Source organism: Rutidosis leptorrhynchoides, chromosome 2 (assembly GCF_046630445.1).
Source record: "Rutidosis leptorrhynchoides isolate AG116_Rl617_1_P2 chromosome 2, CSIRO_AGI_Rlap_v1, whole genome shotgun sequence".
NCBI classification, from domain to species: domain Eukaryota; kingdom Viridiplantae; phylum Streptophyta; class Magnoliopsida; order Asterales; family Asteraceae; genus Rutidosis; species Rutidosis leptorrhynchoides.
Window position 1 is genome coordinate 661,631,552 of NC_092334.1, and position 16,461 is coordinate 661,648,012.

The window sequence follows — 16,461 nt, forward strand, 5'->3', positions numbered from 1 at the left end:
ATAGACGACGGTACACCATGTTGACTAACGATTTCTTTCAAGTACAACTCTGCCAAATCACTCAACGAAGCTGTTTCACGAGTAGCTAAAAAGTGAGCACTCTTTGTCAGACGATCCACTATTACCCAGATCATGTTGTGACCTTTCTGGGTTCGGGGTAACTTGGTTACAAAATCCATCGTTATATGATCCTATTTCCACTGAGGAATTTCTAACTGTCGTAGAGATCCATATGGTTTCTGATGTTCTGCCTTAACTTGCGCACAAATATGACATTTTTCGACAAAATTTGTAACATCTGTCTTCATTGTCGGCCACCAATACAATGTTTTCAAGTCTCTTTACATCTTTGTACTACCTGGATGCACTGATAATCTCGATTTATGCACTTCAGTAAGGATTAAATCCCTCAAATTTTAAGCATATGCACCCAAATTCGATCTTTATAGGTCTTTAATCCTCTAGAATCATTGCATAGGTTAAATTTTCTTTTAGTCATTTGTTCAGTCTTTAGGTTTTCGTCATTCAAAGCTACTAACTGAACGGTTTTCAATCGATCAATCAAGTCTGAAACTATCTCAATTCTCATAAATTTGGCATTTTCAACTGTTTTCTTACGACTCAGAGCATCTGCGACCACATTTGCTTTACCCGGATGGTACTTAATCTCACAATCGTAGTCTTTAATCAATTCTAAACATCGACGTTGACGCATATTTAATTCTTTCTGCGAAAAGATATATTGAAGACTCTTATGATCTGTATAGATTTCACAATGAGTACCAAACAAATAATGTCTCTAAAGCTTCAAAGCAAACACAACTGCAGTTAACTCTAAATCATGAGTAGGGTAGTTTCGTTCATGATTTTTCAACTGTCGTGAAGCATACGCTATAACTTTATTTCTCTGCATCAAAACACAACCCAGACCTGCATGTGACGCATCGCAGTAGACCACAAAATCTTCTGTTCCCTCTGGTAAAGCTAAAACCGGCGCTTGACATAACAACTGTTTGAGAGTCTGGAAAGCTTTTTCTTGTTCATCAGTACATCGAAAGGCTACATCTTTTCTAGTTAACTTATTCAACGGACCTGCTATTTTAGGGAAGTCTTTGATAAATCGGTGGTAATAACCTGCTAAACCCAGAAAACTCTTAATTTCTGTCGGCGTTTTAGGTGAGTTCCAATTCATTACGGCCTCTATCTTAGACTGATCTACTTTAATACCCTGTTCACAAATCACATGACCCAGAAACTGTACCTCCCGCAACCAAAATTCACACTTAGAAAACTTAGCGTACAACTGTTCCTGTTTCAGAAGTTCTAATACCAATCTCAAATGTGTAGCATGATCTTTCTCGGTTTTCGAATATATCAGGATATCATCTATGAAGACAATCACAAACTTGTCAAGATACTGATGACACACCCTATTCATGAGATCCATAAACACTGCTGGCGCGTTTGTTAACCCAAATGGCATAACTAAAAATTCATAATGACCATATCTAGTTCTGAACGCTGTTTTCGGTATATCATTCTCTGCAACACGTACCTGATAATACCCTGAACGTAAATCAATCTTTGAAAAGTAGGAAGCACCCTGTAACTGATCAAATAAGTCATCTATTCTTGGTAACGGATACTTATTCTTGATTGCTCTCTTATTTAAGTCGCGGTAATCTATACACATACGAAGCGACCCATCTTTCTTTTTCACAAACAAAACAGGAGCACCCCACGGTGAAGAACTTGGTCGGATAAACCCCTTTTCTAACAGTTCCTGAATCTGAGACATCATTTCTCAGATTTCTGACGGAGCTAATCTGTAAGGAGCTTTTGCAACTGGCGTAGCACCTGGAACCAAATCAATTTTATACTCTACTTCACGTACTGGAGGTAACCCTGGTAAATCATCTGGAAATACTTCTGGAAATTCTGACACAACGGGAATATCGGTCACCTGCTTCTTCTCTTTCTTAACATCAATCACGTAGGCTAAGAATGAATCACACCCTTTCGTTATTACCTTCTGAGCTTTCATTAGGGAAACCATAGGGAAGTTAAATCCACTACGCTCTCCCCTAGCTATCACTCGGGATCCGTCGGCCAAACGGAAAGAAATCATCTTCTTATCACACTTAATATTAGCCCTATTAGCTCTTAACTAATTCATGCCTAAGACTACATCAAAGCTAGGTATAGGCATCAACAAACAGGTTAAAGGGAAGGAATGACCGTCAATTTCGATGGCAATTCTAGACACATATGATGTGCATGGAACCATTTTACCATCAGCTACTTCTATTCCCAAAGGCTCATCTAACATCCTAACAGGCAACTTCAACTTATCACAGAAGTCTAAGGACATAAAAGATCGATTCGCTCCAGAATCAAATAACACACGAGCTGGCAAGGAATTAACCAAGAACATACCGGTAATGACGTCATCGGTAGCGGTTGCAGCATCTACCATCATCTGAAATGCCCTTGCCTCTGCTGTTGGAGGATTCTTTCTCTTCTGTCTGGCAGTAGAAGCAGAAGATCCCCCAGAAGTAACCGACCTCGCCCCTGACCCTGCCCCAGAACCGGCTCTCGACGCAGATGGACAATTCGCTGATCTATGCCCCTCTTGATGGCAACTCCAACAAACATTAGACTTAAAAGAACACGCTGTTGATTCATGACCTAACACTCCACATTTCAAACACCTTCTGGTCATTGGAGAACACGGGACGGTATGGGTTGACTTACAAACATTACACCATCCGGACTGACTTGAACCCGATCCACTTATACCAGACTTACTTTTCTGTTTAAACCCGCCTGACTTCTTACCACGGAATCCTGATTGCTTACTTGATTGCTGAACAGACTGACCACCCGATTGACTTTCTGATTTTCCTCCAAAAGATCCACTTCTCGAACTTTCTCTTTTTGCTGCCATTATATCACCTTCTGTAACTTTAGCCATCTCATGAGCCTGCGCCAAGGTTGTTGCAAATCTCGCAACGGTTCTATATTCTGGCTTAATCACCCGCATAAAATGTTGAATCTTATCTTTCTCAGTTGGTACCCACTGTTGAACGAACCTTAGCTTAGATGTGAAATCTCTGAAAACCTCATCAATCGTCATACTTTCTGTCATCTTCATACTCAGAAACTCAGTTTTCAATCTTTCCATCTCATACTCAGAACAATACTGCTCATGAACTTTAGCAGCAAATTGTTCCCAGATAATTTGACTGATCTGTTCTTTAGGTAAATATGCAGTGATAGAGTCCCACCATTCCATTGCTTCACCTTTGAGAAGCCTACTAGCAAATAACACCATGGATTCTGGCTCACAAAAACATGCTTCTAACGCCCTCTCCACTTCTCTTAGCCAATTGAGGGTCATCGTAGGGTTTGTGTGACCACTGTACTCAAGAGGTTTACAGTCCATAAACTGTTTGTAGGTACACTTCCTTCTTGTCTCAGGGACTTGAAATGGGTACATCATTTGATTAGAAAAAGTCTGATTAAACGGAAATGGCGTTGCGAGGTTTTGATAGGTGGTTTGAGGAAACTGTGACTGAGAACTGCCACCAGCTTGCATATAAAAGTTAGGAGGAAAGGTTGTGTTCAACGCAGTGGTATTAGGGTTCCATTGCGCCCGTTCTTGTTCTAATTCTTTGATTTTCTCTTGAGCTTCTAATAACCGACTTTGAAGTTCTATTACTTCTTGAGAGGTTTCTTCTTCTGAAGACACATGTCCAACTTCGTCAGGGGCTCTAAAAGTACCAGTTTCAGGGACAGTAGGGCCAGTAGCGGTTGCTTGATTATCTGCCATTGCTGCACTACCACAACACTCACACCAAAGCTTAGTATAAATTCTGTTAGTACTAACAACTAACACATATCCTGTCCTAATACTCACTTAACCCATCCCCAGCATGTTATGTTTGACATGACTCTTCTAAGTTTGGGAACATGACATTTATATCACAATGCGCATGCTGCCAAACTAAGCTCTGATACTAACTTGTGACACCGCTATATATTTTTTTTTTATACGTGGCGGAAGCATTTATTTATTAATTACCAAATACACCTTAACAGTGTCACGTGATCACATAACAAAATACATGTTTTAAACGGAAAAGACGTAATTACATTCGGTTTACAAAAGAACACTATTCATATGATAAAAGACTTCATCAGAGTTAAACACTGCCAAACATAACATTGACATGCCCGTCTTCTCCCAAAAGCAATATCTACAAAGCTACAACCTACAGGGAGGAGATGGAGGGGAATTAGCACGAAGCTAAGTGAGTACAACTAACTACAGACAATAGTATACAGGAACTGTCATACTAATCATGTCACAAAATCTAACACACAAACATCACCCAAGTGCCGTCTAAAGAGACTCTGACGGCTTGGCCAAACCATTAACCACCAGCTGATCGGACTGGGGCTTACCAGAAGTTCCTCCACCACCGTTGTGACAACCCGGAAATTTCCAACCAAATTTAAACTTTAATCTTTATATGTTTCCGACACGATAAGCAATATTTGTTAAGTTAAATTGTAAGAATTTTAAACTATGTTCATACATTCATTCAACCTCGACCAAGTTCCAACGATTCAAGAACCATTAAACGAATATGATTATATATGTATATGTGTATATATATATTATAACTTGAAATGTAAACAAAATATTAGATTAAATACTTTATATGATTGTATCTGTTTCAAAATGTTTATCAATGGAATTAGAAGATAAGATCAAATGATTGAATTATCAGATATATTGAATTATGAATACAAGTCTCTGTTGAAAGGCCACGTTGATTTGAGAAATCTTTCCATTTTAACAATATTCGGAAAATGTTAAAGTGATTTATAAATAAGAACAAATTGTCAATCATTGAGAACTAGACAAAGGATAGTGGAAGATTGAATCTCATAAAGACTCGATTGATCTATTTAGTTTCAAACGTACACAAACGTTTTCAGTTTAAAAAGAACTTTATTATTAAAACGTATATAACTTTTATAAATATCTAGAAACACTTTTGACAACTCATTACTTAACTAGTATAATAAAGATAATGATATTTATATTTTATTTTATTAAATATATATTACGATTTAAATTAATATTATATATATTTATACGCGTATTATACGTACATAGTTTTATACTTTTACTATACTTAAACTTTACCTTTACTTTATTTTTACTTTACTTTAACTTTAATAATTCACTTTAATAATTCATACTTTAATAATTCACTTTAATAATTCATACTTTAATAATTCACTTTAATAATTCATACTTTAATAATTCACTTTAATAATTCATACTTTAATAATTCACTTTAATAATTCATACTTTAATAATTCACTTTAATAATTCAAAAATCTATTATAAATAGAATTCAATAGGTTTCATTATTTCATAGAAACTTGAAAATATTTTTCTTTAAACTCTCTCAATCGATTTACATATATATATATTTATTCCGTATTATTTCAAGATATTATTAGTATACATAAAATATTACGACGGAGTGCTGTCCGAATGATTTCGAAATTGTTTTTCGAGTAGGATAGGATTAAGGAAATTATGGGTTATAGCTATGGAAGTGATTGAGTATGGTTCATGGGTATGCTCGTGAGGTCAATATAGTGTTTATCATTTCCGTTGCGTCTACGTACCTTTCCTGCAATATTGAATCTCAATATTGATATGTGAGTACTCATAATTTAACTTTTACATACTAATAGTGTATCCCTGACTAGTGCTCGAGTATTTAGGATTATGCATGCTTGTACTCTTGATATTGCCCTTAGACAGGTTAGGTTGAATATTGAATTAGTTACACTTGCAGTTGAGATAAGGTATAAGATATGCATGTCCTTGGAAAGCTAGCAAAAAAATTAAGGACTTTTCCTTTAGATATCGAATGGTTTCGATGAACGGATTAGAAGTTATAATCAATTGAATTTTCGATATTTTTATTAAAAATGATTATTATTATCGTCGTTTTTATCGTCGTTCTAGTTTTATCTTATTATTATCATTATTATTATCTTTATCAATAAAAGGGATTTATCATTAAAAATTGTTATTTTTTTTATTATTACTATCGTTATTATCGTTAAAGTTATAATTAGTATTATTATTATCCAATTATTATTATTATTATTATTATTATTATTATTATTATTATTATTAGTATTATTATTATTATTATTATTATCATTATTAATATATATATATATATATATATATATATTATTAATATATATATATATATATATATATATATATATATATATATATATATATATCATTATTTAAAAATGGTTATTGTTATTGTTATTATTATTATTATTACTATATAATCATTAAGATAATTATTAGTATTATCGTTACTAATGTTATAGTAACTATCATTATTAATATTAGTGTAATTAAAACAAATATTTGTAACACCTAATTATATTGATTACTATTATTATCATTATTATGAACACGATATAAAAGATGATTAAAAAGCTATTAAACGAAACGATTAGGAAATAATGAGTAAGAGTATCATGATGAAATTAAAATATTATAAGATATTGATTTAGATAAAATTATCGTTCTTATTATTTTTATCATTACTATTATTATTAAAAGTATCGTTAGTATTAAAACTATCATTTTAACAAAAATTATCATTTTAATAGAAATGTCATTGTTACTATAAAATATCATTATTATTATTATTTTAAATAGAATTATTATTTTAAAGATAATATTAAAAATTATCGTAAATATTAAAGTTATCATAATTAGAATTATCGTTTTATCATAATGTCATCTTAGTAATTATAAATATTGATATTTTTATAATAATAATTATTATTACAAAATAATACAACTTTTACTTACTATCATTATAGATATTATTTTATCAAATAAATATGTGATACAAACATATTTTACTACGCGTAATAACTTACTTTAATAATACCTATCATATTATCTTTATGATATTAAATGAACCCTATAAATTTTATTACTTAATATATATAAAAGTATATTATATTATATAAATTTAATATAAAATTTTATTTATTAATAAATAAATTATATTATTTACTCTAATAAATCTTTTAAAAATATTTAAAAATATAAAACGACGATATTTAAACTATATATTAATCATGTATAGATTTTTGGAAATTATTTTGAGTCAAATTTACTTTTGTTGACTTTTGCATATTAGTCTCGAGCATTAGGATTGTGGTACACTATGACTTGACCTAATTTGTTAGACAAATATTGACCAACACATAATTATATATAATTAATTTAGGTTCGTGAATCCGAGGCCAACCTTGCACTTGTTCAATGACGTTATATGTATTTTTACTACGAAATACAGTATGGTGAGTTTCATTTTCCTTTTTACCCTTTATATTTTTGGGACTGAGAATACATGCGCTTTTATAAATGTTTGACGAAATAGACACAAGTAATTGAAACTACATTCTATGGTTGAATTATCGAAATCGAATATGCCCCTTTTTATTAAAGTCTGGTAATCTAAGAATTAGGGAACAGACACCCTAATTGACGCGAATCCTAAAGATAGATCTATTGGGCCTAACAAACCCCATCCAAAGTACCGGATGCTTTAGTACTTCGAAATTTATATCATGTCCGAAGGAGGATCCCGGAATGATAGGGGATATTCTTATATGTATCTAGTTAATGTCGGTTACCAGGTGTTCACCATTTGAATGATTATTTTTGTCTCTATGCATGGGACGTGTATTTATGAGAACTGAAAATGAAATTCTTGTGGTCTATTAAAATGATGGAAATAAATGATTATGATAAACTAATGAACTCACCAACCTTTTGGTTGACACTTTAAAGCATGTTTATTCTCAGGTGTTAAAGAAATATTCCGCTGTGCATTTGCTCATTTTAAAGATATTACTTGGAGTCTTTCATAGCATATTTCGAAGAACGTTGCATTCGAGTCATTGAGTTCATCAAAAATTATTATTAAATCAATTTATAGTTGGATAGTGGATATAATGAAATCGTATGCATGCCTGTCAATTTTCGATGTAAAGAAAGTTTGTCTTTTAAAAACGAATGCAATGTTTGTAAAATGTATCATATAGAGGTCAAATACCTCACAATGTAATCAACTATTGTGAATCGTTTATAATGTATATGAACGGGTCCTTTCAGTTGGTATCAGAGCGGTGGTCTTAGCGAACCAGGTCTGCATTAGTGTGTCTAACTGATAAGTCGATAGGATGCATTAGTGTGTCTGGACTTCGACCGTGTCTGCATGTCAAAAGTTTTGCTTATCATTTTGTGTCAAAAATTAACTACTTATCATCCTCAGGAAATTACCTGCTTATCATTATTAGTCTAAGACACGTCTTGCTGCATTGATTGCATGAATAGTGTATAGACAAAAATTCATACCTTAGCATATCTGCTAAATCATATCTTATCGTATCTGTTACTTTAAACTTTGCCTGACATATCCCGCAAAGTCCTCCGTAATCTACGAAATCTTTTGATCTATATATATATATATATATATATATATATATATATATATATATATATATATATATATATATATATATATATATATATATATATATATATTCTATGTAATTAGAATACCATCCGTTAGCCAAAATCATTTCATATCGGAAAAAAAAAAATCCTTTATCCAATCGTACGAAATGGAATTCGTCATCAGTTCAAGTCACTCAGATTCCGAAATGGAATCCCATTCAAGCTCCGAAAGCAGTGTGACCGGAATAGATCAACCAATCAGTCATCACCTATTCTGGATGAATTGGGAATGGGTTCGTAGCCTCCTCAATCATTGGAGACAAGAAGAAGGTGATTCCTTCCATCCACCACATTGCCCTCTTGACGAAGAACCTGAAGCACTTACTGGCGAACCTGTCCGAAACACCATTTTCTCGCTCATTTCCAGAGTATCTCGTCACGATTATATATTACATCAAATTTTAGATTTTATTTATCCGCTCGTCCGAACCGACAATCACCCCGGTGTAATAGAAGAAGTCAACGGGCTTCGCGCTCGGGTAGTGGCTTCGGAGAATATGGTGCAGAGATTACAAACACCAGCAGCAGCATCAGCAGCATAACCAGTACCACCATCATCAACGCCAACAGTACCATTACCACCTCCAACCACAACCGCGTCGTAAACCTCAACTTCACAATCTGTCCCATGAGCATCAACGTCATACGCACCATAGATACCAAGGAGTACCAACAACAATAACTGACGAAGTATTAATTCATAACTTCATTGGAGAAACATTCCGTGGCGATTATGTAATCTCTAAAGTCTTACAGATTATCTAATCTAGCCCTAACCATAAATCAGTTAAGCGAACCAAAATGATAGAAGGAAGAGTAGAAACCCTGACAAAAATGGTGTGTGATTGACAAGCTAAACTTGCTTTACCAACAGCATCAACAGTACCATCAGCGTTACCAGCATCGTCAGTACAGTCAACATCCGAATCAACAACACCGATAACATCACAAACTCCGTCAGTTCAAGAATCACTGTGGACATCATTACGAATCAATAACGTGTATATTGTATCAACGAGTTATGAAGAATTAACTCATTCCCTCTGAAGAAATTATATGTATATTATATATATATATATATATATATATATATATATATATATATATATATATATATATATATATATATATATATATATATATATATATTGAAATAAATCTTTCCGTGCTAAGCTATTGTGTGTGAATCTTAACTACTCGGTTAATTCATATTACAAATATGCAATAATGTACGTCCTTCGGCCGCAACTTAACCAGCGTTAACTACAATCTTTGTCGCAATTCAACAAATTCCAATTCATAATAAATCAAGTATATATTTGATTTTACACTTCATCATCGATGTACCCGAAACTTTTCAGATAACATCATTCGTACTTTGCGAAATTCACAAGAATTCCACGAACCGAACATCATACATCAACAAATAACGAAGTATTGATTCATAATTTCAATGTCATTAAAGAAATACTGCGTAAAAGTTATGTACTTTTTAAAGCCTTTAGGGATTATTCAATTCTAGTTTCAACCGTAAATCAAATGAGTTTAATTTAACATTAACTCATTAAATCTATGTTACATCTGAAGAAAATATACATATATATATTTTCATAAAGACTGTAATAAAATTCTTTTGTACAAAATATTAATTGTGAAATTTTTTTTAACGGGTAGGTAATACCCGAGAGATATATAAATTCACAATTAATATGTTACATTCTTCGAATCTGATTCAGCAAATCATCTATTATACTCCCTACTTTCACAACAATATACATTCTTTTATAGAAATCAAAACAACCATACTCATTCAAAATTTAATTACATATTCTAATTTTGAAATCTCAAAATTCAACTTGAGATATGACCAAAATCATCACTCTTAGATCCTTACATCTTTCACAAGCTATATTTTGACTTCAAAACTGTGTTAGAACATCAAATGTATGTTAACGATTACAATCTGTGTTCAAACCCTTCGAAAATTTCTGAAGACACTTCGAATGATGAGCAATCGAGATGATGATCCAACCACATGTTACCCACAGTTATGTACCCGAAAAACTCTTGAAACCAAAGTAAAAGTTTAAACAATGTATCCGCGTCAGATTCTTTAGCATTTATTAGCAAAAATAACTTTGCGAGTCCTATTCAAAGTAGCCAGTTTTGTCACAGCTCCAGCAAGTCAACTTCAACTTTTCAGTCAGACTAACCTTATTATAACCTTGAGATATATACCATCGTTACCAGGGAACCTTTTACATTCCACCACATTATTAGCAGATGTACCAACAACTTCATTACCCTTTGACTTTAGCCTCTCCAAAAAGTCATTATAATTATTCATTGAAACCCCATCATTTACTCATTCACATCTTGTAATGAGAATTGCCATACAAATCATTGGGAATTAGCAATCAGTATTTTGAAATCTCGCAGGATGTCTACGCCAACAGTTATATGTGTATATATAACGTCTATCTTCTGGACTTAATTTGAATGTGAAGTTTCTGAAAAACACTCCGAACTACGAATTGGTTCTCCGAAAATGGAAAAAAAAATGCTGATGAAGCAGCAAAAACTATAAACGACTTTAAACAGTAAAAGCTGGATGATAATGATGAAGTGTGCTGGCAAAGCGCAGAAAAAGAGAAGTTTTGGAACTAGAAAATGGATTGAGCAAAGTAGGAAGGAGGCTGTGAACAAATTACAAAGACTGAACCTGACTTCAAAGGATCTAAATGATTCAGTACTTGCTGAAGTCATTAACGAATACCTTGCTCCTGACTCTAAACCCCTGCGGACAATATTCTTCATCATCCTCTGATATTAGAAATTCTAAAATATCATCATATCTTTCATTATAATTATCCTCCATATTTCTGAAGATATTTTCTTAATTTTTCTTATTTGAAATCATTTACCTCTTCGCACTATCTGTATTACATCATAAAAGAAACTATTTTAGTTTCTAAATTCTGAAACATTCAAGTTTAAAATAGGAATATTTTGAAGTAATGTTGGGAACTGAAGCATGAATTAGTATAATATAATGACACTTGATCAATATGATTATATTACAGTAAGTCATGCTGAGTTTCTAAATGGAACGTGAAGATTCACAGATCATAACATCATCATGTGCCATGTTATACGACTCTTGTATTCTATTTAACCTCTAAAATATCAAGAAAATATTTCTTGATGATTCGGCCTTTTCCAAGGTATTCTAGTAATTTGACAAGTCAAGATCGTGCCATCACAATTTCCTTCCTAGAACATTAACAATGTTCATTCCGAAATTCATATCTGTGAATTCTGGACCATTACAAGCGGTGCTTAATCGCAAGAAGAAGAAACGAAAGGACAAAACTCCGAAATAGAAATTGGGGTATAAATTGCAGCAAATAAAAGAGAGCATTAACTGTGAATGATAATGATTATAGAAGACAGAAGCAGAGACTTTGAAATATAAGGGAACATATAAATCCCAACGACAAACTAGAAATTATAAACCATATATATCGATGCATATAGCAATATAAAGACACGGGAGAACTAGAAACACTATAAACCCAAGAGTATAGTAGAAGTAAATAGATTCTTCCGGCTAGTAGATGAAAAAGAAGAATGACCGATATGAAAGTTAGAAGTATATCGAGAATCAGAACTGGATGGAGCATATTGATGAATACTTTAAAATATGAGTTGAGGGGGAAAGAATAGAAGGTGATGAAACATGACTAGGAACTTAGAAATCAACAGATTTAACTCACACAATGGCGGAATAAGTGAATCAAACCCTCTAGTGAATAGGTTAAGTTTTTTTTGATTAATTTAGTCAAACCACAACTAAATCAAGTGTGATTAGATCAACATCTAGAGCTATTATTCACCACCTGAGTGATTTGGACTGAGAGAGAATCGGAGGAGCTCACTAGATCTGAGTGTGTGTAACAAATGAGCGGCTTAACCTAAAATGAAGAACATAAGACTTTATATACCCCTGCTGTTGACTCACCTATACGATTCATTCATCACACGTACGAGTTGGCTTCATCAGCCGTACGGGTGATCACTCACTCGTGTCTTCTCATTTAGGTTGTAATTGTGACTTAGCTCAGCATCAACCGTGCGTATGAGCCTGTCAGCTGTACTAGTGAGGCTTCACTCGTACGTCTGACTAAGTGTAACATAGTCAAACATCTAAATCTCGTTCCTGCAGTTCCTGTAACCACATACGAACACGGATAGGATAATAACGAGCAATCATGGTGGCCTGTAAACTGTTGTACCTGCAATGGACGTGGGTAGATGTCTAGGGACTTGCATAAAATGCATCAACAGAAGGTGTGAGTTGTAAGGAAACGAAGGAGGTGAATTTATAAGAAAATCTTCGACAGAACAATTAAAATGGACGATCGCATTTAAAGCGGATCCTAATTCCCTTGATTACCGGAGAGTCAAATCTTATTAAGAAGATTTTCTTCAAATCCCTTGAAATCTGGGAATCAATCATATCTACGTCAAATGATAAGATGAATCTACACTTACTCATTTCACTCTTCTATGTTAGCTTCATTCGTACTCTTCATATAAATGGATTGTTTATCCAAATTATTCGCTGATGATAAAACTCTAATTTTCAGCCCGTATGCATCATGAAAACATACTTATTATCATTCACGACCTTTCCACTCAAATTTCGAGACGAAATTTCTTTAACGGGTAGGTACTGTGACAACCCGAAAATTTCCAACCAAATTTAAACTTTAATCTTTATATGTTTCCGACACGATAAGCAATATTTGTTAAGTTAAATTGTAAGAATTTTAAACTATGTTCATACATTCATTCAACCTCGACCAAGTTCCAACGATTCAAGAACCATTAAACGAATATGATTATATATGTATATGTGTATATATATATTATAACTTGAAATGTAAACAAAATATTAGATTAAATACTTTATATGATTGTATCTGTTTCAAAATGTTTATCAATGGAATTAGAAGATAAGATCAAATGATTGAATTATCAGATATATTGAATTATGAATACAAGTCTCTGTTGAAAGGCCACGTTGATTTGAGAAATCTTTCCATTTTAACAATATTCGGAAAATGGTAAAGTGATTTATAAATAAGAACAAATTGTCAATCATTGAGAACTAGACAAAGAATAGTGGAAGATTGAATCTCATAAAGACTCGATTGATCTATTTAGTTTCAAACGTACAAAAACGTTTTCAGTTTAAAAAGAACTTTATTATTAAAACGTATATAACTTTTATAAATATCTAGAAACACTTTTGACAACTCATTACTTAACTAGTATGATAAAGATAATGATATTTATATTTTATTTTATTAAATATATATTACGATTTAAATTAATATTATATATATTTATACGCGTATTATACGTACATAGTTTTATACTTTTACTATACTTAAACTTTACCTTTACTTTATTTTTACTTTACTTTAACTTTAATAATTCACTTTAATAATTCATACTTTAATAATTCACTTTAATAATTCATACTTTAATAATTCACTTTAATAATTCATACTTTAATAATTCACTTTAATAATTCATACTTTAATAATTCACTTTAATAATTCATACTTTAATAATTCACTTTAATAATTCAAAAATCTAATATAAATAGAATTCAATAGGTTTCATTATTTCATAGAAACTTGAAAATATTTTTCTCTAAACTCTCTCAATCGATTTACATATATATATATTTATTCCGTATTATTTCAAGATATTATTAGTATACATAAAATATTACGACGGAGTGCTGTCCGAATGATTTCGAAATTGTTTTTCGAGTAGGATAGGATTAAGGAAATTATGGGTTATAGCTATGGAAGTGATTGCGTATGGTTCATGGGTATGCTCGTGAGGTCAATATAGTGTTTATTATTTCCGTTGCGTCTACGTACCTTTCCTGCAATATTGAATCTCAATATTGATATGTGAGTACTCATAATTTAACTTTTACATACTAATAGTGTATCCCTGACTAGTGCTCGAGTATTTAGGATTATGCATGCTTGTACTCTTGATATTGCCCTTAGACAGGTTAGGTTGAATATTGAATTAGTTACACTTGCAGTTGAGATAAGGTATAAGATATGCATGTCCTTGGAAAGCTAGCAAAAAAATTAAGGACTTTTCCTTTAGATATCGAATGGTTTCGATGAACGGATTAGAAGTTATAATCAATTGAATTTTCGATATTTTTATTAAAAATGATTATTATTATCGTCGTTTTTATCGTCGTTCTAGTTTTATCTTATTATTATCATTATTATTATCTTTATCAATAAAAGGGATTTATCATTAAAAATTGTTATTTTTTTTATTATTACTATCGTTATTATCGTTAAAGTTATAATTAGTATTATTATTATCCAATTATTATTATTATTATTATTATTATTATTATTATTATTATTATTATTAGTATTATTATTATTATTATTATCATTATTAATATATATATATATATATATATATTATTAATATATATATATATATATATATATATATATATATATTATTAATATATATATATATATATATATATATATATATATATATATATATATATATCATTATTTAAAAATGGTTATTGTTATTGTTATTATTATTATTATTACTATATAATCATTAAGATAATTATTAGTATTATCGTTACTAATGTTATAGTAACTATCATTATTAATATTAGTGTAATTAAAACAAATATTTGTAACACCTAATTATATTGATTACTATTATTATCATTATTATGAACACGATATAAAAGATGATTAAAAAGCTATTAAACGAAACGATTAGGAAATAATGAGTAAGAGTATCATGATGAAATTAAAATATTATAAGATATTGATTTAGATAAAATTATCGTTCTTATTATTTTTATCATTACTATTATTATTAAAAGTATCGTTAGTATTAAAACTATCATTTTAACAAAAATTATCATTTTAATAGAAATGTCATTGTTACTATAAAATATCATTATTATTATTATTTTAAATAGAATTATTATTTTAAAGATAATATTAAAAATTATCGTAAATATTAAAGTTATCATAATTAGAATTATCGTTTTATCATAATGTCATCTTAGTAATTATAAATATTGATATTTTTATAATAATAATTATTATTACAAAATAATACAACTTTTACTTACTATCATTATAGATATTATTTTATCAAATAAATATGTGATACAAACATATTTTACTACGCGTAATAACTTACTTTAATAATACCTATCATATTATCTTTATGATATTAAATGAACCCTATAAATTTTATTACTTAATATATATAAAAGTATATTATATTATATAAATTTAATATAAAATTTTATTTATTAATAAATAAATTATATTATTTACTCTAATAAATCTTTTAAAAATATTTAAAAATATAAAACGACGATATTTAAACTATATATTAATCATGTATAGATTTTTGGAAATTATTTTGAGTCAAATTTACTTTTGTTGACTTTTGCATATTAGTCTCGAGCATTAGGATTGTGGTACACTATGACTTGACCTAATTTGTTAGACAAATATTGACCAACACATAATTATATATAATTAATTTAGGTTCGTGAATCCGAGGCCAACCTTGCACTTGTTCAATGACGTTATATGTATTTTTACTACGAAATACAGTATGGTGAGTTTCATTTTCCTTTTTACCCTTTATATTTTTGGGACTGAGAATACATGCGCTTTTATAAATGTTTGACGAAATAG